The following is a 25,053-nucleotide window of genomic DNA, read 5'->3' on the forward strand; positions in this document are numbered from 1 at the left end:
TTCTGAGAACCATGAACATGTTGAAGTTTGGACCTTTCTAGGAGAAAACAGAGGCATAGATCACTAACTTTTCTCAGGTGTTAGAAACTTCCATTCATTTGGATTGAGAAAGTGATGCTTCCTGTACATTATGATTGACTTGAGATTTCAAATGTACTGATATGTAGCTATCACCCTCAAATATTCTGATTCAATTATTATGTGGTACAACCTGGGAATGGGGAGCACCTAAATTCCCTATGTGCTTTTCACAGTTTATTTCTTATGTGATGATCCACACAGTTGAAGGCTTTAGCAGAGTTGATGAAACAGAGGTAGATGTTTTTCTAGAATCCTCTTGCTTTCTCTATGATCCAGAGAATGACATCAACCTCTGTTTCATCAACTACGCTAAAGTCTGACTGCATGGATCATAACAAACTGTGGAAAACTCTTAAAGAGATGGGAATACCAGACTATCTTACCTGTCTCCTGAGAAACCTGTGTTTGGGTCAAGAAGCAACAGACAGAACCCTGTATGGAACAACTGATTGGATCAAGATTGAGAAAGGAGTACGACAGGACTGTCTGTTGTCATCCTGTTTATTTAACCTATACACTGAGTACATCATGAGAAATGCCAGGCTGGATAATTTACAATATCTGACACTTCAGATAGAGTTGTGATACCACTCTAGTGGAAGAAAGCAAAGAGTTACTAAAGAACCTATTGATGAGGGTGAAGGAGGAGAGTGAAAGAGCTGGCTTAAAAAAAAACTAAATATTAAAAAAAATAAGATCATGGCATTCAGCCCCATTACTTCATGGGAAATAAAAGGGGAAAAGGTAGAAATAGTGACAGAGTTCCTCTTCTTGGGCTCTAAAATCACTGAGGATGGTGACTGCAGCCATGAAATCAGAAGATGATTGCTTCTTGGCAGGAATGCTATGACAAACCTTGATACTGTGTTGAAAAGCAGAGACATTATTCTGCTGACAAAGGTCCGTATAGTCAAGGCTATGGTCTTCCCAGTGGTCATGTATGGTTGTGAGAGCTGGACTGTAAAGGAGGCAGAGCACCAAAGGATTGATGCCTTCAAAATATGGTGCTGGAGAAGACTCCTAAGAGTCACTTGGGCAGCAAGGAGATTAAGCCAGTCAATCTTACATGAAATAAACCCTGAATACTCATTGGAAGGACTGATGCTGAAGCTGAAGCTGAAGTTCCAGTATTTAGTCACTTGATGAGAGTAGCCAACTCATTGGAAAAGTCCTTGATGCTAGGGAAGATTGAGGGCAGAAGGAGAAGAGGGTGTCAGAGGATGAGATGGCTGGATGGCATCCCTGATGCAATGAACATGAACTTGGGCAAATTTCAGGAGATGGTGAGGGACAGGGAGGCCTGGCGTGCTGCAGTCCACAGGGCCACAAAGAGTCACACAACGGGGTGATTGAACATCAGCAGCAAAATGTGCTTTCACTCTGTAGGAAAGAAGCAAATTAAGGTACATCTATTTTAATACATAAACTAGTTACTCGTAGTTAACAGTTCAGTTCAGTCACTCATTCATGTTCGATTCTTTGTGACCCCATGACCTGCAGCATGCCAGGCTTCCCTGTCCATCACCACTCCCAGAGTCTGCTCAAATTCATGTCCACTGAGCTGGTGATGCATCCAACCATCTCATCCTCTGTCATTCCCTTTTCCTCCCCCCTTCAACCTTTCCCAGCAACAGTGTCTTTTCAAACGAGTCAGTTCTTTCCATCAGGTGGCCAAAGTATTGGAGTTGCACCTTCAGCATCAGTCCTTTCAATGAATATTCAGGACTGATTTCCTTTAGGGTAGACTGGTTGGATCTCCTTGCTGTTCAAGGGACTCTCAAGAGTCTTCTCCAAAACCACAGTTCAAAAGCATCAACACTTTGGTGCTCAGCTTTCTTTATAGACCAACTCTCACATCCATACCTGACTCCTGGAAAAACCATAGCCTTACTAGATGGACCTCTGTTGGCAAAGTAATGTCTCTGCTTTTTAATATGCTGTCTAGGTTGGCCATAACTTTTCATCCAAGGAGTAAGCATCTTTTAATTTCATGACTGCAATCACCATCTGCAGTGATTTCAGAGCCCCCCCAAAAAACATCATCCACTGTTTTCACTGTTTCCCCATCTATTTGCCATGAAGTGATGGGACAGATGCCATGATCTTAGTTTTCTGAATGTTGAGCTTTAAGCCAACTTTTTCACTCTCCTTTTTCATCAAGAGGCTCTTTAGTTCTTCTTTGCTTTCTGCCATAAGGGTGGTGTCATCTGCATATCTGAAGTTATTGATATTTCTCCCGGCAATCTTGATTCCAGCTTGTGCTTCATCCAGCCCAGCATTTCTCATGATGTACTCTGCATAGAAGTTAAATAAGCAGGGTGACAATATACAGCCTTGACATACTCCTTTTCCTATTTGGAACCAGTCTGTTGTTCCATGTCCAGTTCTAATGGTTGCTTCCTGACCGGCATACAGATTTCTCAAGAGGCAGTTCAGGTGGTCTGGTATTCCCATCTCTTTAAGAATTTTCCACGGTTTGTGGTGATCCACACAGTCAAAGGCTTTGGCATAGTCAATGAAGCAGAAATAGGTGTTTTTCTGCAACTCTCTTGCTTTTTCCATGATCCAGTGGATGTTGGCAATTTGATCTCTGGTTCCTCTGCCGTTTCTAAATCCAGCTTGAACATCTGAAAGTTCATGGTTCACGTATTGTTGAAGCCTGGCTTGGAGAATTTTGAGTATTACTTTACTAGAGCATGAGGTGAATGCAATTGTGCAGTAGTTTGACCATTCTTTGTCATTACCTTTCTTTGGGATTGGAATGAAAACTGATCTTTTCCAGTCCTGTGGCCACTGCTGAGTTTTTCAAATTTGCTGGCATATTGAGTAAAGCACTTTCACAGCATCATCAAGGATTTGAAATAGCTCAACTGGAATTCCATCACCTCCACTAGCTTTGTTCACAGTAATTCTTCCTAAGGCCCACTTGACCTCACATTTCAGGATGTCTGGCTCTAGGTGAGTGATCATACACTCCTGATATCTGGGTGGTGAAGATATTTTTTGTATAATGCTTCTGTGTATTGTTGCCACCTCTTCTTACTATCTTCTGCTTTTGCTAGACCCATACCATTTCTGTCCTTTATTGTGCCTATCTTTGCATGAAATATTCCCTTGGTATCTCAAATTTTCTTGAAGAGACCTCTAGTATTTCCCATTCTATTGTTTTCTTCTATTTCTTTGCCTTGGTCACTGAGGAAGGCCTTTTTATGTCTCCTAGCATTCTTTGGAACTCTGCATTCAAATGGGTTTATCTTTCCTTTTCTCGTTTGCTTTTCGCTTCTCTTCTTTTCACAGCTATTTGTAAGGCCTCCTTAGATAGCCATTTTGCTTTTAAGCATTTCTTTATCTTGGGGATGGTCTTGATCCTGTCTCCTGTGCAATATCATGAACCTCCATCCATACAGGCACTCTATCATATTTAATCCCTTGAATCTATTTGTCACTTCCACTGTATAATGGTAAGGGATTTGATTTAGGTCATTCCTGAATGGTCTAGTGGTTTTTTCTACTTTCTTCAATTTCGGTCTGAATTTGGCAATAAGGAGTTCATGATCTGAGCCACAGTCAGCTCTTGGTCTTGTTTTTGCTCACTGCATAGAGCTTCTCCATCTCTGGCTGCAAAGAGTATAATCAATCTGATTTCAGTATTGACCATCTGGTGATGTCCATGTGTAGAGTCTTCTCTTGTGTTGTTGAAATAGGGTGTTTGCTATGACCAGTGCGTTCTCTTGGCAAAACTCTATTAGCCTTTGCCCTGCTTCCTTCTGTACTCCAAGGCCAAATTTGCCTGTTACTCCAGGTGTTTCTTGACTTACTACTTTTGCATTCCATTCCCCTCCAATGAATAGGACCTTTTTTGGGTGTTAGTTCTAGGATGTCTTGTAGGTCTTCATAGAACTGTTCAACTTTGCTTCAACTTCCCCATATGTGGAGTCATATTGGCATTTTTATAAGATAATTTAAGCAAATAAATGTATTCATCATCAATTTGGGAAAGAGATGAGTAAAGCAATTACCACTGGCCCAGATCCAGAATTTACCAAGCATTAACTAATATCGAGTTGAAAACTAATGAAATTTTAAATCTATTAATTTTATTAATTCAATCCAATTATTTAACAGTAAATGCTTATTAACTGCCAATGACATGCCAAGTGTTTTTTGAGCTACTGGGGGATATGATAATGAACAAAATGTTAAAAACTCATGCCTAGTGGAGCTTACGGTCTAATGAGGGAAATAGAAAATGAATAAAAAATATAGAATAAAATGTCTAATGGTGAAGGATGTGTAAGAACAAAATAAAACAGATATGGATTATTAGGGACAGTCTCCAAGCAGAAGAATCTCTATTTATATTTTATTTTTGGCTGTGTCGGGCCTTAGTTGCAGCATGTGATGTATTTGTTGCCTCTCAAGGGCTTCTGTCTGGTTGTGACATGGGCTCCGGAGCGTGTGGCCCCAGTGGTTGTAGCACGCGGGTTCCAGAGTGCATGGGCTCTCTAGTTTGAGCCACATGGGCTCTCTAGTTGAGGCTCTGTAGTTGCAGCACATGGGCTTAGTTACTCTGTGGCATGTGGAATCTCAGTTCCCTGACCAGGGATCGAACCCACACCCCCTTTATTGGAAGACAGATTCTCAACCACTGGACAACCAGGGAAGTTCCAAGAAGCAGTCTTTAGGCAGAGATCTAAATTAGGTTAAAAAGTCAGCCAGATATGGTAGAGAAAAAGGCTTCCCAGAAGATGGACTGTCAAGTCCATCACTTTGGGAAGGGGACCAGGCTCAACGTATTCTAAACAGCAAATAGGCCAGGGTGTGACTGGGAATTCATCATTCTCAGTGACGAATGCTACCTGGTGAAAAATGTGGTATGTCAGGGTCCATGTAGGGCGAATCCTTCCTTCCCCACTCACTCCCTTTCTTCCTTTTTTCCTTCTTCCTTTCTCCCTCCCCTTCTCCTCTTCCTTATTATTATTATTAATAGTAGTAGTGGGGGCTTCCCTGGTGGTTCAGTGGTAAAGAATCCACCTGCAATGCAGAAGACACAGGTTCAGTCCCTGGGTTGGGAAGATCCCCTGGAGGATGAAATGGCAACCCACTCCAGTATTCTTGCCTGAGAAATCCCATGGACAGAGGAGCCTGGTGGGCTACAGTTCAGGGTGTCGCAAAAGTGTAGGACATGACTGAACAACTAAACAAATAGTAGTAGTATTTCTCTCTCTCTCTCCAGCACAGCAAGAATAACTATAGATGCTGAGAAGAAAATTGCAGGAGGACATACAATTACTTTCACCAACACAGTCACTTTTGGTCCAGTTTCACAGTAAGATTCATTTTATCTTGCACACGTATCAGTTGAGGAAGCCTACACCTGGAGACTTTAAGAAAGTTATTCTAAAGCACATAGGTGCCATAGTTATGAACTCGATTAAGTATTCTGACTGAAGTCCAGTTCTTTTTCTCTTTCTGGACACTGTTCAAAGCATAAAAACAGAGAAAAATGAAAAGATTATCCCTAATTTAAAAGACCTGCTCTATCCTTAGTCATAGCTAAGGTCTTTTCTCATGCTCATGCTCAGCTGCTCAGGCATGTCTGACTCTCTGTGACTCCATGGGCTGCAGCCTGCCAGGTTCCTCTGTCCATGCAATTTTCCAGGCAAGAATACTTGAGCAGGTTGTATTTCCTATTCCAAGGAGTCGTCCTGACCTGGAATAGAACTCAAGTCTCCTGTATCTCCTGTGGCCCCTGGGAAGCCCCAATGTCTTTTCTACATTCTACTTTACCTACTATTGAGCTAATCTGATCTGGGAGTTAGCTAATTAGCTAATCAGCTAATTAGCTAATCAGCTAATTTTGGAGTTAACTGATCCCAAGCTCTGTCAAAGAGTAAGAATTTTTGTTGTTGTTTTTAAAGAAAATCATGAAGTGTTTAATGCATAAATTTTACCCAACAATCATGTGAAGAGTTTCTGACTAAAGATTTTGAGTTTTTTTGTTTTACCAATATAGAAAATAGAAATACCCTGTAGGTAACAGCATATGCTTGAGATACCAAGCACTAGTATTAATGGGTGAGTAGTTGGATCCTTGCTCTAAGTCTGGACAAAGACTCACTAATTTCTAGAAAAAGCACCATAGGTTATTTTTGCAACATTGGAGTTAAAACTGGGGGAAAAGTCAGAAAGATTAGTCACATGACATTGTACATTTTTATTATAATACTCCACTATTGTGAATTATGTCAGTCCAACTGTGCACCTAGGAAGTAAAAATTACTTCTTCCACTACAGAAATAAGTTCTGTTCAATCCTTAAAAGTGAGAAGTGAAGTGGTTCTAATTTAGCATCAATTTGGACTTGAAAATCTGTATATCTAGGTTTTTTGAGTTGCTAGGTCTCTTGCTTCTGGAATATAAGAAATGTCCCCAGCATTCATCATTCAGTTCCTTTCTTTGACTAAGAAATCAGCTTAAAAACATCAAAACCTAAAAGAAATGTTATCGTTTAACTAAGACTAGAATGAGTTTTTCATGCTCTTCTCCAAGAATTGTGTTCACATTGTGAACAGACTTGAGTTTATATCCTTTCCCATCTGTTTCTAGCTGTGTACTCCCAAGTGTACTATTTAATCTCTCAAAGCCACCATTTCTTTACATTTAGGAAAACGGAGATGAAAATAGGGTCTTGAAAGCATGAAATAAGATCATGTATTTGGAGTAGACATCTGTCTTACCAAAGACTTGAACACCCTGTCCAAATTTTAGTACTTTTCTATATTATATATCCTTATGTTCCAAAGTTAAGTTTAAAGAAAAGTAAGACTTTATTTCCCAGGTTATCTCACAGCTAGGATTCAAGCATATGACTTAGTTTCTACCAATATGGTACTCCTATCTCAGAGTTTTATTCAGAGGTAAACTACAGAAGGAAACTGTAGCTCAGGTTAACATGAAAAGTATCAGAGGGATAGTGTTTCTAAACTGATTTGAAGGTGACAGTAGCTTCTCCATCTTGAAATATGGTTCTTAAAAGATCAGACTTGAGTTTCTTACTCCAAATTTTCCAATACTTTTATGAAGTACAAATGCCCCTCAGTAAATTTATTTCTCCCTAACCTGGAAAAATGGATTCTATTATTTGCTTCTAACAACCATAGCAATCTCAATGTTAAAACATTTATTAGAAAAATTATGAATACCCCAAAATGCTCCATCAATGACAATTCACTGGCCTCTTAAATTGGAGGAAATTGGGTTGGAAATTTTTTCCTTCTGCTCTCTACCTGCATTCATTCAAATTCTTTCTTGCTATCTTTCATTCATCTTGTGTACTGTGCTCATTTTGAACCCTTATTAAGAAAAAAAAAAAAACATGAAAACAGATATAAAAAAGTCTATTGAAGTGTTCATATTATTAACTTGTCATTTAAAATTTAGAATTTTTTTTTTTATTATGGTAGGCTCCTGAAAAAAAGCTTAAAGATTTAGAAAAGGAAAATGTCACATGTAGAAAAATAAAGAGATCTTGGAAAAAATGGTGGTAGGGTCCATAAGGACAAAAGAGAAAGGCCATACAGATGGGAGGCCACCCTCTGGATTTAAGGTTTGATGGGGATGGAAAGAAATTCATCAGAATCAGAGTGGACCCCTGGGTAGTCCAACAAGGTCAAACAGGAGTGTACTACCTTTTCCTCTATTTGAAATGCCCAATAGAATTATTCTAAGCTAAAGTGAGTGAGTGATAGTCATTCAGTCGTGTCCAACTCTTTGCGATCCCATGGACTACAGCCTGACAGGCTCCTCTGTCCATGGAATTCTCCAGGCAAGAATACCAGACTGGGTTGCCATTTCCTTCTCCAATTCTAAGCAAAAATTGGCAGTTAAGTCCCACAACTTCCATAGTACTTTGTGACCTAATTTTAGTAATTAGATAAGACAAAGTTTACCTATCTGAATTCTACTTTTTTTCTACCAATATTATCCTTCTGGTATTATAAGTTTACTTTTACTGGGGCTGATTTTTAAGTATAATTTTTATCTATATTATTGGTTTTTAAAATTTTAAACTGAAGTGACATTTTAAAAAGTGAAATGGACTTCTGTCTACAGCCTCCCCCACTTTCAAAATCCCACACCAGGGTAGTACATTTGCTACAAACTGATGAAACTATATTGAACTTCGTTATCAGACAAAGTTCATTTTTAGCACATTTCACCTTGCTTGGGTTGACCAGCAGCACCTGGGATGCTTCCAGTTGTGTCGGTGGAGTGTGCAATTTCCTCAGTTCTGTCTTGCCGCAGCAAAAATTTGAAGGGATGGATGGACCAGCGTTATAGCTCAGTTTTATTGGCAAGCAAAGGAAAATACATCCTCCAGGCATGAGAGTAGGCTGACGCAAAAGATGTGAAGAAAAGAAGCTCCCAGTTCAATCTTGGCACCTCTTTTTATAAGTTTTTTCTCCTCCCCTTGAGCCTACCCTATGTAAATTGGGCTAGCCAGGAGGGCTGTTTGCTTTACCTGAGGTCCTCACTCTGGTCCTCAGACCTTCCTTTGTTCTATATTTTAAGGCTTTTCCCTTCTTTATCTTTTAGCCACAGCCATTTTGGACTCCTTTTTCCTATTCTAACTACAAGCCTCCTTCAGCGATAATGCAAAGAAATAGAGGAAAACAACAGAATGGGAAAGACTAGGGATCTCTTCAAGAAAATCAGAAATACCAAAGGAACACTTCATGCAAAGATGAGCTCGATAAAGGACAGAAATGGTATGGACCTAACAGAAGCAGAAGATATTAAGAAGAGATGGCAAGAATACACAGAAGAACTGTACAAAAAAGATCTTCATGACCCAGATAATCACGATGGTGTGATCACTGACCTAGAGCCAGATATCCTGGAATGTGAAGTCAAGTGGGCCTTAGAAAGCATCACTATGAACAAAGCTAGTGGACGTGATGGAATTCCAGTTGAGCTATTCCAAATCCTGAAAGATGATGCTGTGAAAGTGCTGCACTCAATATGCCAGAAAATTTGGAAAACTCAGCAGTGGCCACAGGACTGGAAAAGGTCAGTTTTCATTCCAATCCCAAAGAAAGGCAACGCCAAAGAATGCTCAAACTACTGCACAATTGCACTCATCTCACACGCTAGTAAAGTAATGCTCAAAATTCTCCAAGACAGGCTTCAGCAATACGTGAACCGTGAACTTCCAGATGTTCAAGCTGGTTTTAGAAAAGGCAGAGGAACCAGAGATCAAATTGTCAACATCCACTGGATCATAGAAAAAGCAAGAGAGTTCCAGAAAAACATCTATTTCTGCTTTACTGACTATGCCAAAGCCTTTGACTGTGTGGATCACAATAAATTGTGGGAAATTCTGAGAGATGGGAATACCAAACCACCTGATCTGCCTCTTGAGAAATTTGTATGCAGGTCAGGAAGCAACAGTTAGAACTGGACATGGAACAACAGACTGGTTCCAAATAGGAAAAGGAGTTCATCAAGGCTGTATATTGTCACCCTGTTTATTTAACTTATATGCAGAGTACATCATGAGAAACGCTGGACTGGAAGAAACACAAACTGGAATCAAGATTGCCGGGAGAAATATCAATAACCTCAGATATGCATATGACACCACCCTTATGGCAGAAAGTGAAGAGGAACTCAAAAGCCTGTTGATGAAAGTGAAAGTGGAGAGTGAAAAAGTTGGCTTAAAGCTCAACATTCAGAAAACGAAGATCATGGCATCCTGTCCCACCACTTCATGGGAAATAGATGGGGAAACAGTGGAAACAGTGTCAGACTTTATTTTTCTGGGCTCCAAAATCACTACAGATGGTGACTGCAGCCATGAAATTAAAAGACACTTACTCCTTGGAAGGAAAGTTATGACCAACCTAGATAGCATATTCAAAAGCAGAGACATTACTTTGCCAACAAAGATTCGTCTAGTCAAGGCTATAGTTTTTTCTGTGGTCGTGTATGGATGTGAGAGTTGGACTGTGAAGAAGGCTGAGCACCGAAGAATTGATGCTTTTGAACTGTGATGTTGGAGAAGACTCTTGAGAGTCCCTTGGACTACAAGGAGATCCAACCAGTCCATTCTGAAGGAGATCAGCCCCGGGATTTCTTTGGAGGGAATGATGCTAAAGCTGAAACTCCAGTACTTTGGCCACCTCTTGCGAAGAGTTGACTCATTGGAAAAGACTCTGATGCTGGGAGGGATTGGGGGCAGATGAAGGGGACGACAGAGGATGAGATGGCTGGATGGCATCACTGACTCGATGGACGTGAGCCTGAGTGAACTCCGGGAGTTGGTGATGGACAGGGAGGCCTGGCATGCTGCGATTCATTGGGTCGCAAAGAGTCGGACACGGCTGAGCGACTGATCTGATCTGAACAGTTGCATGAAAGAACACCCGAGTTTTGTTTTGGGGACAAATAACCACACTAAGCAGGGAATAGGATCCAGAATTAGGGCTCTTTTTCAGAACTGTTGATACCATTTTACTTCTGCAGCTGCTGCTTCTCCACATTAATAATTGAATAAATATCCTCTTTTGATCTGAATCTAGCAGGTGAAAGATTTTAGCAGACTCTAATATCAGAAATAAATTCAGTTTCTACTTCACTATAAGCCACGGTAAGGCAAATAGAGATCTGCAAGGATACATAAAGGGGGAAAAATTCCAGAAACATTAAAAGAATCTGCAGTTCAAGAAGCTTTTCTGAAGTTTCAAAGAAGTAATGTTATACCAAAATAGACTTGTTTCATGAAATTTAAAAGTTCAAAAAAATTTAAAAAGAAGAGATTTAGGAAATAACTGATGTATTGTAGAAGGCATTTTGTAACTGCATAAACAGTCATTTAGCTAGGTATAGAATTGTGAAGTCAAAACATATTCCTTCATAGTTTTGTAAATGGAGTTCCTTTGTCTTCTGACTGTATTTACATAGGAAGAATTTGGGATCACCTAACATTAACCTAATCAATCATTTTCTTGTCTATTTGATGAAAGTTATCTTTAAAATTATATTCAATCATGTTATATCTGGAACATCCTTAAAAAAAAATACGTGTCTCTATTTTTAGACTGAAGACAGTTCCATGGTAAAACAATGTTTTGTTTTTGTTTTTTTTTCCCCTCAAACTATCAATCTCTTGGTTAATGATGAAAAACTAGAGGTATTTCTAGGAAAATAGAAAAGAATAACCATGTTACTAAACATTGTTAGAGGTTTTAAAAAAGTAAAGTAAAATATAAATCAAGAAGCAATAAAATTATCTTAATTTCCCTCAAGCTTTTCTAAAACTACAGGAAGAATTATCATTACTTTCAAGGGAGTTAATTGCCTTCAAGAGATGGGAATACCAGACCACCTTATCTGCCTCCTGAGAAATCTGTATGCAGGTCAAGAAGCAACAGTTAGAATGGGACATGAAACGATGGACCAGTTCCAAATTGGGAAATAAGTAGGTCAAGGCTAAAGTATAACATGGTAAATGTTGGGCTGGATGAAGCTCAAGCTGGAATCAAGATTGCCAGGAGAAATATCAATAACCTCAGATGTGCACAGGACGCCACTGGAATGGCAGAAAGTAAAGAGGAACTAAAGAGCCTCTTGATGAAGGTAAAAGAGGAGAGTGGGAAAACCTGGCTTAAAACTCAACAGTCAAAAAAAACTAAGATCATGGCATCAAGTCCCATCACTTCATGACAAATAGATCAAAAAAATGGAAACAGTGACAAACTTTAGTTTCCTGGTTCCAGAATCATTGCGGAAGGTGACTGCAGGCATGAAATTAAAAGATGCTTGCTCCTTGGAAGAAAAGTTATGACAAACCTGTTTGTGTGCAAGATCAGTCACTTCAATTATGTCTGATTCACTGTGACACTATGGACTGTAGCCTGCCAGGCTCCTCTGCCCACGGGATTCTCTAGGCAAGAATACTGGAGTGGGTTGCCATGCCCTTCTCCATGGATCGTCCCTACCCAGGGATCGAACCAGCATCTCTTACATATCCTGCATTGGCAGGCAGGTTCTTTACCACTAAAAAGCACATTTAATAGCAGAGACATCACTTTGCTGACAAAGATCCATATAGTCAAAGCTGTGCTTTTTCCATTAATTATGTACAGATGTGAGAGTTGGACCATAAAAAAAGGCCTGAGTCTCAAAGAATTGATGCTTTCTAAATGCGGTGCTGGAGAAGACTCTTGAGCAAGGAGATTAAACCAGTCAGTACTGTAGGAAATCAACCCTGAATATTCATTGGAAGGACTGATGTTGAAGCTGAAACTTCAATACTTTGGCCACCTGATGCTAAGAGTTGACTCATTGGAATAGACCCTGATTCTGGGGAAAGCTTGAGGGCAGGAGGAGAAGGGCACAATGGAGGATGAGATGGTTAGATGGCATTATTGATTCAATGGACATGGGTTTGAGCAAATTCTTGAAGATAGTAAAGAACAGGGATGCTTGGAATGCTGCAGTCCAATGGATCACAGAGTCGTACATGACTGATTAACTGAACAACAGTAACTCAATAAAACCAATAAAGTGACAATTAAAAGGTTGTCCAATATCATAACTGAAATAAAATCTATGCCTAAAAGCAAAAAGACTTTATATTAGCAACAGAGAATTATAAGAAATAGTAAAAATAATAATCTTAAGAGATGCACTTAGTGATAAATCCCTAGTACTATTCATTCAGTCGCATCTGAGTCTTTGTGACCCCATAGACTGTAGCCCACCACGCCCCTCTGACCATGGAATTCTGCAGGAAAGAATACTGGAGTGGGTTGCCATTTCCTTCTCCAGAGGATCTTTTCAACCCAGGGATCGAACCTGGGTCTTCTGCATTGTAGGTAATTCTTCACTGACTGTGACACCAGGGAACACCCAATAATAGCATGGAGGAATACAAATAATTATAGTAATATGAGGGCTTCCCCTATGGCTCAGCTGGTAAGGAATCTACCTGAAATGCAGGAGATAGAGGAGACACAGTTTTGATCTGTGGGTCAGTAAGATCCTCTGCAGAAGGAAATGGCAACCCACTCCAGTATTCTTGCCTGAAAAATCTTGTGGACAGAAAAGCCTGGCAGGCTACAGTCCAAAATTTGCAAAGAGTCAGACATGACTGAGTAACTAAGCATGCATGTATGATAATAATATGAAACATTCAAGAATTACATGTTGAAAACTATAAATATTAAGAGATATAAAGGTAGATTCCTACAAAGGAGAAGCGGTCACCCCAAGAGAGAACAAAATATTGGGCTGATAGATGTCCATCAACAGATGAATAAGAAAGCTATGGTACATATACACAATGGAGTATTACTCAGCCATTAAAAAGAATACATTTGAATCAGTTCTAATGAGGTGGATGAAACTGGAGCCTATTATACAGAGTGAAGTAAGCCAGAAAGAAAAACACCAATACAATATATTAACGCATATATATGGAATTTAGAAAGATGGTAACAATAACCCTGTATACGAGACAGCAAAAGAGACACTGATGTATAGAACAGTCTTTTGGACTCTGTGGAAGAGGGAGAGGGTGGGAAGATTTGGGAGAATGGCATTGAAATATGTATAATATCATATATGGAACGAGTCGCCAGTCCAGGTTCGATGCACGATACTGGATGCTTGGGGCTGGTGCACTGGGACGACCCAGAGGGATGGTATGGGGAGGGAGGAGGGAAGAGGGTTCAGGATGGGGAACACATGTATACCTGTGGCAGATTCATTTCGATATTTGGCAAAACCAATACAATATTGTAAAGTTTAAAAATAAAATAAAATTTAAAAAAAAAATTGGGCTGATCAAAAAGTTCATTCAGATTTTTCATGTTACAGGAAAACTTGAATGGACTTTTTGGCCAACTGAATATTACACAGTTTTAAATTCAAGTTAATTTTTATGCTTGTTAACAATTAATCAGTTAATAAAAACTAAGCTTCTGAGTAGGTTAAATATATCCTTATACAAAGGTCAATTTCACTCAACTATAATTAGAAGTAGTTTGTTTTGTTTTGTAGGCATGAAAATAACTTTTATTTTTACTGGGTGATTAAGCCCAGAAAATCACTTTTGATATTTTCTTAAAGCTATAATTGGATTCATGCTCCCACTGCATTTTAAAGTATATTAAGAGGTAAGTAATTGAAACTATAATGCTAGTGAAGAGCAGTGAACAAACCAATTGATAGCATAGAAAAAGTCTCCCTCTCTCTTTCATCATTTATATATATATATATATATAATTATTTTTCGCCAAAGTATAAGTAATAGTGAACAATAATTTTATATATATATATATATATATATATGATGAAAGAGAAAACGTCTCTATGCTGTCGATTATTCTTCACTATTACTTATACTTTGGGCTTCCCTTGCGGCTCAGCTGGTAAAGAATTCGCCTGCAATGCAGGAGACATGGGTTTGATCCCTGGGCTGGGAAGGTCCCTGGAGAAGGGAAAGGCTACCCACACCAGTATTCTGGCCTGGAGAATTCCATGGACTGTAAAGTCCATGGGGTCGCAAAGAGTCGGACATGACTGAGCGACTTTCACTCACTATTACTTATACTTTACTCAAATCACTTGGCAATAATAGGGAAATTGGTTAAATATTCTGAAAAAAAAAAAAAACACCAAGTCTTCCTGAAAAATAATACAGTGAAAATCCTATTAATAAACAGGTTAATATAGCAGTTTTCAAATTCATGTCTCTTGAAACCTAGAGGGTTCTGAAACTTTTTCAGGGATCTATGAGGTTAAAAACATTTTTTTTTTTAAAGAAGAAAAACTATAATGAAAGAGTTTTTAATTAACTTTTTTTTTCACTGTGTTGACATTTGCACTTAAGCTGCAAAAGCAATAGTAGATAAAATGCTATGTTCATTATAACTAGGGCAGTGGCACCAATTGTTCCAGAAGTGTCTGTATTTCTCACTGCCATACACCAGCAAGGCGGGGCGCGGCGGGGCGGTGGCGGGGGGGGGGGGGGGGGGGGGGGCTGGAAAACCAGTTTCACCTACGAATCTCCTTGATTAAGCAGTAAAAGTTATTAACTTTATTTAATCTCGACCTTCTAATGCGACTTTTTAATATCCTGTGTGACAAATGGAAAATATGCATGAAACATTCTGCTCCATGTGAAAGTGTAATTCATGCTGGTTTTAAAGAAAATTACATCTGTGATTACTTGAGTTGAAAACTGAGCTAGCTGGTTTTTTCATGAAATACCATTTTGGGTATTGAAAGAACAACTGACAACAAACTAGAGTAAATGAAGAAAATGAGCATGTCACGTCAAGGAAAACAACAGGTCATGCATTTTGTCAATGACAACGTTTGAGCTTTCAAGCAAAAATTGGAATTTGGGGAAACCTGAATTCTACCATCATGAATTTGACAATAAGTGTGTCCAAATACTGAAAAACTTTTCCAATGAGATCAGTTACAATAATCACAAATGTAATTGTTGTGATATTGTATAATAAACACCCCAAAATTTGAAAGATCTACACAAGTCATGAAGACAGTATTTTCCAAATAAGTAATGAATTAAGTTCTAAAGTCACATATGAGTAAAGGTGATGACACCACCCTTATGGCAGAAAGCAAAAAACTAAAGAGCCTCTTGATGAAAGGGAAAGAAGACAGTGAAAAATTTGGTTTAAAACTCAACATTCAAAAAACTAAGATTATGGCACTCAGTCACATCACTTCATGGCAAATAGATGTGGAAATAATTGAAACAGTGATAGATTTTATTCTTTTGGGCTCCAAAATCACTGCAGATGGTGACTGCAGCCATAAAATTAAAAGACGCTCGCTCCTTGAAAGAAAAGCTATGACCAGCCATGACAGCATGTTAAAAAGCAGAAACATTCCTTTGTTGACAAAGGTCTGCATGATCAAAGCTATGGTTTTTCCAATAGTCATGAATGGATGTGAGAATTGGACTAGTAAGAAAGCTGAGCCCCGAAGAACTGATGTTTTTTAACTGTGGTGTTGAAGAAGACTCTTGAGCGTCCCTTGGACTGCAAGGAGATCAAACCAGACAATCCTAAAGGAAATCAGTCCTGCATATTCATTAGAAGGACTGATGTTGAAGCTGCAACTCCAATACTATGGCCACCTGATGTGAAGAAGTAACTCATTGGAAAAGACCTTGATGCTAGGGAAGATTGAAGGCAGGAGGAGAAGGGGATGACAAAGGATGAGATGGATGGATGGCATCACCGACTCGATGGACATGAATTTGAGCAAGCTCCAGGAGTTGGTGATGGACAGGGAAGCCTGGCATGCTACAGTCCATGGGGTTGCAAAGAGGAGGACAGGACTGAGTGACTGAACTGAACTGAACTGAAAAGGATCCTTTTAATGTGCACGAAAGACCAACAGATGTTGACATACCAGAGCATGAAACTTAATTGGTATGGTTTTAGTTTCTACTCTGCAGTCAATATTTAAGAAATTGATTTATTGTCTTGTTGTAAAACGAAAAAAAAAAAAATCATCACTGTCTGAATGGCCCATGAAAATATTCCACACCTTACCAACTACATATCTTTGTGAGACCAGATATTTTTTACAAGCTTGGATCAAAGCAGCTTATCATCATTCAATTGAACAGACATCAAATACTGAAGCAGAGGATGAAAATCTAGTTGTTTTCTATTGTCAGACATTAAAGAGATTTTGAAAACTGAACCAATGTCACTCTTTTCAGTATTTTTTTATTTTAGAAAATATAGTTATTTTCCCTAGAAATAAATCAATCATGTTAACATGTAAAGTGCTAGTATTGTTTCTAATAATAATTTAAGATAACAAAATAATAAATATCTGTATCTGTAAATATATCAGCTTTAATTTCTAATATAGTGTATATGGCAAGTATAATTCATAAACCTAAGCTCTCTGAAGTTAACAATAATCTTAAGAGTGTAAAGAGATACTAAGAACAAAATATCTGAGAATCACTGTTTCAAAGTATTCATTTCTAAAAATGAAATCATAAAAAAATCCAAAAAGTCAGTAATTTTCTTCTCTTTGTATGAAGAATTCTAGATGCAAACAAGCAAAGGAAGAACTATCAGAGAAAAAGCTCAGTAAGTCTTTTAAGTTTGAAATGCTTGTTTGTAAAGAAATATGTTTAAGTTTTGAGTCATACTAAAAGTCAATAAGATATACTATTCTATGGAAGTTTAGTTAAGATTCATATTTAATGGATAAAGATCTCATGCAAATCATTAAATAAAAGAAACAATATAATAAATAAATGAATATGCTTACTATAGAAATAAGTGTTGCTGCTGCTGCTAAGTCACTTCAGTCGTGTCGGACTCTGTGCGACCCCGTAGATGGCAGCCCACCAGGCTCCCCCACCCCTGGGATTCTCCAGGCAAGAACACTGAAGTGGGTTGCCATTTCCTTCTCCAATGCATAAAAGTGAAAAGTGAAAGTGAAGTCGTTCAGTCGTGTCCGACTCTTAGCGACCCCATGGACTTCAGCCTACTAGGCTCTTCCATCCATGGGATTTTCCAGGCAAGAGTACTGGAGTGGGTTGCCACTGCCTTCTCTGATAGAAATAAGTGTAATATACCAATATAACAAGTATATTAATAATAGAAGACAAAATTAATATATTTACACAGTAAAATATTCTATACCTAGTTAAAACTATGTTGTAAAGAATTTTTGTCAATATGTAAAAAATATATATATAATTTTATGCAAACAAGAATAATCTAATGTTGCATAAAAAATGTAATCCTAGTTATATGTAGTTTCTGATGGGGAAACATTTTCTTCTACCTGAAAAGCAAACCTCTTTTTCTTCCTACTATTGCCTTCTACTTCTCTAACCATCCATAAATTTTTAATTATATTGGTCAGTCTCTCAGACAGTGATTGGACTTCTAATTACCTAATTATATCCTCTAACTATTAAAGAAATTGTATTCATGATTTTTTAAATCCCCAAAAAGAAATTTTCAGGTCCAGAATTCTCCAGGTTAATAAATTCATAGATGTCTGCTGGGAATATAAAATAGTACAGTGTTTTTAAAAAATGGTCTGGCAGCTTCTTTTAAAAATTTAAAATATAACTACCTTACAACCTAGTGATTGTACTTCTGGGCATTGATTCCAGGAAAATAGAATCTTGTGTTTCCACAAAACTTGTACATGAATGTTTATAGAATATACATTCATCATAGCCCCAAACTGGAAACAACCCAGATGTCCCTTACAAGTGAACAGTTAAACAAATTCTGACCCATCTACATAATGGAATAAGTAAGAAGGCACACAGCAAGAAAGAGGTATGAACTATTTATACAGGCAACATCTTGGATCAATCTCTTAAAAATTATGCTGAGTGTAAAACACCAGTCCGCACAAGTTACATACTATATTATTCCATATATATTATATTTTGAAATGTCAATACTACAGAAATGAACCAATAAGTGATTGCTAGGAGTTAAAGATGGAGGTGGGGAGCAGATACAGGAGGAGGGTAGAAACTGTTGGTCAGAAGAACAGTGAGTGTCGCCATAAAAGGGCAATATTGGCAATCTCTGTGGTGATGAAACTGTTCCATATCTTGACTGTATCAATATCAATACCCTGGTTGTGATATTTGGCTCTTGTCTTACAAGATATTTCCATTTAGGCAACTTACATAAAGACTGAGATATCTTTATATTATTTGTTACCACTGTATGCAAATCTATAATTATCTCAAAATCAAAATTAAAAGAAAAAAAATACACAAACTGAAAGTCAAAAGCAGGATAAATGTTTTTCAAAATATACGAGCTCCACTTTTAATAATAAAGGAAAAGGATAAGGGAAATATACCTAAATGTTTGAGATGTTTTTCTTTCTAAGTTTATGGGCACATGTTTCCTTTCTATCCTTCTTTAAAACCAAATGTACTTTCTAAATTTTCTTAAATGAGATAGGGCCATCACTACAGGAAACAAGAGTAATGATAATGTATTGAGCATCTAATTTGTGCCATGGTCTATTCTAAATACTAGATAAGCAGTATCAGGATTAAACAGATTCATATCTGTATAGGGCAAAGTACACAGTTGAATTCATAGTAAGCACTATACAAAAATAAAACAATAATTTGTCAACTACAAATTGGCACTTGCCTGTCAACTAAAATTCACACTTGCCAAGAGCATTGCCAGCAACTGAACCACAAGGGCCTTTGCCATCTGCCTCTGTGGAGACTGAATCCTGCCCTGCGGCAGCTGTTGACCTTCAACAACCCCTGAGGAAGTTCAGGGTGGACTGAGACACTCTGTGCTCCAGGGAATCTGGTGGAACAAGTCTTTAGATAGTTAGATATTTTCAGGAACTAATTTTATGATCCCAATCCTTGCATCTCTTCCTATCTAGAAAACCCCTAAATACCTTCATGATGATATCAGCTCCTCGTGACTAGCAGGAAACCTTTTGTAAAGTAAGTGCTTGATTGCACTGAACTCCCCCTTCACCAAAATCTTATATATTGACCTTTCTCAGTGCCTGTTTGGAGAAGTCTCTCAGAGCTGTCTCAGGTGCTTTCTCCCGGGCTGCAGTCCTCATTGTGCCTCAAATTAATAAAAAAAAAAAAAAGAAAAAAAAAACAACTTTAACTTGCAGCTCTCAAGTTGTGCATCATTTTTAGTCAACAAAATCATACCATTTAAGGGCATCGTTTTATAACTGAGAAAGTTGACATAAAAGGTGAAATAACCTTCCTAAACTTACACTAGTAGTATATGCTAGGATCAAGATTCTAATCCAGACTGTGATTTCTATCTGTAATCTTTACCACTACAAATAATATTGGTCTACGCTTTAATTCTCTAATTCCCTCCTGGCAGTTGTACCTTTGATCTGGTCATTTGATCCCATGGCTTTTTCTGTTTGTCTTAACATAATTTATTCTCTTGCTTGGAGGAATGAGATTAAAGACATTGACATTTTCCTCATTACCATAGGCACATATGCTGGGATTAAGAGTCAAGAAAATGTTAACATGCTGAAATTAGCAACAAATCAACTTCCCCTCCGCCCTAGTCAAGCTGCTGCCTTCTCTGTAGTAAACGACAATGGGGAGATTAGTGAAGTGACCTACAGCTTCATCTTGATACAAGTATCCATGCCTTTGGAATTTTATCATGTTTCCCAGTTTACGAAATTTGGTGACTCTAGCAACTTACCTTTTCATCCACATGAATTAGCAGCCATCCATTATTCTTTCAGTTCAGTTCAGTCGCTCAGTCGTCTGACTCTTTGCGAACCCATAAATCACAGCACACCAGGCCTCCCTGTCCATCACCAACTCCAGGAGTTCACTCAGATTCATGTCCGTCGAGTCGGTGATGCCATACAGCCATCTCATCCTCCGTCGTCCCCTTCTCCTCCTGCCCCCAATCCCTCCCAGCATCAGGGTCTTTTCCAATGAGTCAACTCTTTGCATGAGGTGGCCAAAGTACTGGAGTTTCAGCTTTAGCATCATTTCTTCCAAAGAAATCCCAGGGCTGATCTCCTTCAGAATGGACTGGTTGGATCTCCTTGCAGTCCAAGAGACTCTCAAGAGTCTTCTCCAACACCAGAGTTCAAAAGCATCAATTCTTCGGCACTCAGCTTTTTTCACAGTCCAACTCTCACATCCATACGTGACCACTGGAAAAACCATAGCCTTGAGTAGACGGACCTTTGTTGGCAAAGTAATATCTCTGCTTTTCAATATGTTATCTAGGTTGGTCATAACTTTCCTTCCAAGGAGTAAACGTCTTTTAATTTCATGGCTGCAGTCACCATCTGCAGTGATTTTGGAGCCCAGAAAAAATAAAGTCTGACACTGTTTCCACTGTTTCCCCATCATTATTCTTTAAAGACTCTAAATAGTTACTGTTTAAATGATATTAGCCTAAGATTCTTTTACTTACTAGGTTTAATTACTGTAGACAGATGAGGATATACTCCTATTAGAACAAAGTCAATTAGGACCTATTTTACAACTTAAATTAATACTTTGTATACTGAATTTGGGGCTTCTCTGGTAGCTCAGCAGGTGAAGAATCCACCTGCAATGCAGGGGACCCCGGTTCATTTCCTGGTTCAGGAAGATCCCTTGGAGAAAGGATAGGCTACCCATCCCAGTGTTCTTGGGCTTCCTTGGTGGCTCGGTCAGTAAAAAATCCACCTGCGATGCGGGAGATCTGGGTTCGATCCTTGGGTTGGGAAGATCTCCCAGAGGAAGGCATGGCAACCCACTCCAGTATTCTTGTGTGGAGAATCCCTGTAGACAGAGAAGCCTGGCAGGCTACAGTCCATGGGATCACAAAGAGTTGGACATGACTGAATGCGAAGAGTTGACTCATTGGAAAAGACTCTGATGCTGGGAGGGATTGGGGGCAGAAGGAGAAGGGGACGACAGAGGATGAGATGGCTGGATGGCATCACTGACTTGATGGACGTGAGTCTGGGTGAACTCCAGGAGTTAATGATGGACAGGGAGGCCTGGCATGCTGTGATTCATGGGGTCGCAAAGAGTTGGACACGACTGAGCGACTGAACTGAACTGAATGACTAAGCACAGCACATACTGAATTTGGTTCCACTTCACACCAAAAGTGCATAAAGGTTCTAAGTTTTCCATATCCTCTCTCTCTATATATATATAATAGTAGCCATCCTAATGAGCCTGGCATACTTCAGTCCATGGAGTTGCAGAGTCGCACATGACTGAGTGACTGAACTGTCTGATCCTAATTAGTGAGGCAGTATCTCATAGTACTTTTGATTTGTATTTTCCTAATGATTAGCAATGGTAAGCATGTTTTCTTGTGCTTATCGGCCATTTGTTTGTAGTTGGTTTTGGAGAAATGTCTGTTCAAGTCCTTTGCCCATTTCTGAAATGGGCTGTTTGTTTTGTTTTGCTGCACTTTCATCTGGGTAAATGATGATGAGTATCTTCTCAGGTGTTGGTTTGTTATGTATTCATCATCTTTTTTGACCATTGTTTGAATTTTTGACCATTTTTAATTGGTTCTTTTTGTTATTGCTGAGTTTTAGGGACTCTTTATGTATTTTGAATATTGGTTTTTATCAGGTAAGGGATTTTCAAATATCTTCTCCAAAAGTTGGCTCATTTTATCATTTTCTGAAGAGAATATTTTAAAGAGCATAAGTTTTAAAGTAGTAAATTTTACTGTGTGTGACTAATGTCTTAAACAAAGGAAAAGGGGTTGGAAAGTAAGTTGATTTAAAGAACATATTACAGGGCAGCAGTGGAAAAACAGACATAGGGAATAGATTATGGAGATTGGGAGAAGGGAGGAGAGGGTGAGATGTATGGAGAGAGTAACATGGAAATTTACATTATCATATGTAAAATAGATAGCCAATGGGTATTTGCTGTATGGCTCAGGAAACTAAAAAAAAAAGAAAGAAAGAAAGAAAGAATATAAAGAAATAAAATATTGTTACATTTTTAAAAAAATTCTTGGCTTTTGTCCCATTCTGAATTCTTCTCCCGTGTCCATATTAAAATACCTGACCTTCCACCTTATTCCCGATGCCAGCTTACACAGGCATCATCTCACCCATGCTCTGCTCTTTTTCAAGGGCTGAACTTCTCTCTCATTGTTCTTAACTCAACCTGGAAAGATTCTTCATTAATCTCATTCAATGTTCGTGTATCTGAAATGGAATTACTATGTTGTTGGTTACCTTCCTGTCTATCTGTATGTCCATCTTCCCTCTTAAAAACTCACTGATTCCTGGGCCTTTCTGATGCTGACTCCAGACCTATATACATTTCGGAGCCTTCCTTTCCTCTCCTTCCCTTCTCCCTTTTTTCTTTCCCCTTTTCCTTCCTTTTTTTCTTTCTTTCATCCCTCCTTCCTTCTGCCTTTCCTTTCTTCAATAATTATCTGAGTACCTATTATGGGCAAGAAATTGCAGTAAGTACGAATAATACAAGAACAGAGTATATGTATTCCTTGCCTTCAATGGAGAGAGATGAAAAGGGGAAAAAATAAACAACAACTGAGTTTAGGAGAATTATAGTTTTGGTAAGCTGTACATAGTAAGGGCCCACTGTTTAACCCAAGGTGGGCAAGGAAAAGTGTTCTGGAGGTAACGACCCTTTTTTTTTTTTTTTTTTACCTATACCAAGAATTAAACTTATTGACATTGTTTTGATCATTATATAACATTGACTGTGTCCTCAAGGGCCCTCCTCACCCTAGGGCCTGATCACTTTATCATATTCTAGTCCATCATCTATACTAGCCCAACCTGCCCTAGAGTTTTCTCAAGTCTGAGGTACCTACAAGTTCCCCTATTTGACAAGGAGGACATTCCTGGCCATCATTTGCACTTGACTTTATTCAACACAGTGTTTCCAAAATAGGAGCCCTAAATTAATTCCACCATTTTTACTGTTCTATACTGCAGCTTTAATTCAGTGTAAAAAGTAGCTAGAGGTAAGAGAACACATTTAATTAAATATCGTATGCAGCTGATGAATGTATACAAAAGCATCACCCAAGGGGTATAGATTTTTATAATGAGTTTCTTTCTGTGACTTTCTTTGACTCCCAACTCCGTTTGAACTTCTGCTTAAAAGGCCAGATTGCTCTTCTCTCTACTTTCAATTTCACAATAGGCTTTCTTGGAAGAGCTGAGTTGGTCCGGCTCGCTGTTAGCACAGCAGGTTCCATCCTCATGATGCTTCAAATCGCACAGTTATCCTGAACTGCTAGAACAATTCTTGACTACCTTAATGAGACTCAGCACCCCAGCCCTGATGTTAGAGTGAAGCTTTTCCTAAAGAGTTCAAGCACTGTCTAGTGAAGATCTATTCTTTGCCATATTGTCAGTAAAAAGATAAATATTTCCCATAACCCAATAACCTTGAATTTACTAAAGAAGTTAACTAAAACTCAGTAAACTTGCCTATGTTTTCACTGACAACGAAAAACAAATCACAGATTGCGTGAAACATAGTTTCATGATGCCATTTATTCTTCTGAGACAGTCTCTCCTCATCTCTACTTCTATAAATCCATTTTAATGAATTTACTCTGTGACTGAACATATAAAAAACTTCTTCATATACAAGCTATTGTCCAAGAATACAACTTCCCGGATGACTCAACTGGTAAGAACCTGCCGGCAAGCAGGAAACCCGGGTTCAATCCCTGGATTGGGAAGATCTTCTGGAGGAGGAAATGACAACACACTCCAGTATTGTTGCTTGGAGAATCCCATGGACAGAGGAGCCTGGCAGGCTGCAATCCCTGGGGTCACAAGGAGTCAGACACGACTGAGCAACTAACGCACACAATAATTTAGTGTAAGAAAAATTCACTGGTTTGAGAGAGGACAGTGTATCATGGTGGAGGCTATGGCCTGATAGTGTCACCTTTGGTAAAATTATCATTCAGGGTGATCATCTGGAAGGTAGAGGAGTGCCCAGGTGGGAATAGTAAGGCATAAAGTGTTAGTCACTCAGTCATGTCTGTAGCCTGCCAGGCTCCTCTGTCCATGGGGATTCTCCAGGGAAGATTACTGGAGTGGGTTGCCACTCCCTTCTCCAGGGGATCTTTCTGACCCAAGGATCAAACCTGCGTCTCCCACATTGACAGGCAAATTTTTTGCAGTCTAAGCCACTAGGGAAGCGAACTTTAGGTAGGGTAATAAAATAAAATCTCATTTTAATCAACATAAATGCCTATTTTACTTATCCCAATTTATATAATCATCCAAAGAATTTTTTAAAAATTCATTTGTGGTCACTCCCTATTTTAAAAGAAAAAAAAATTACCTCATTTAAATAATAGCTAGAATTTTTTTGTTTTTTCAAAGTTTTTCTGCCAATATTCTTAATTGCTCTTATTAGCATCTGTAA

The 25,053-nt window shown here is 38.6% G+C and overlaps 1 long non-coding RNA gene across 2 annotated transcripts in view; it reads right to left on the minus strand.

Annotated features, from left to right (window-relative positions):
- Positions 1 to 25,053, minus strand: part of LOC147342449 (uncharacterized) — a 521,236-nt gene that overhangs the window by 69,336 nt on the left and 426,847 nt on the right. For both annotated transcript variants that reach the window (XR_015158071.1, XR_015158070.1), the window contains exon 4: positions 19,659 to 19,735. This is a non-coding gene — a long non-coding RNA (uncharacterized LOC147342449). The remainder of the gene's footprint in view (positions 1 to 19,658; positions 19,736 to 25,053) is intronic.

Source organism: Bos grunniens, chromosome 29 (assembly GCF_055505025.1).
Source record: "Bos grunniens cultivar Pamir isolate PY7600 chromosome 29, Bosgru_T2T1.0, whole genome shotgun sequence".
Taxonomy (NCBI): Eukaryota; Metazoa; Chordata; class Mammalia; order Artiodactyla; family Bovidae; genus Bos; species Bos grunniens.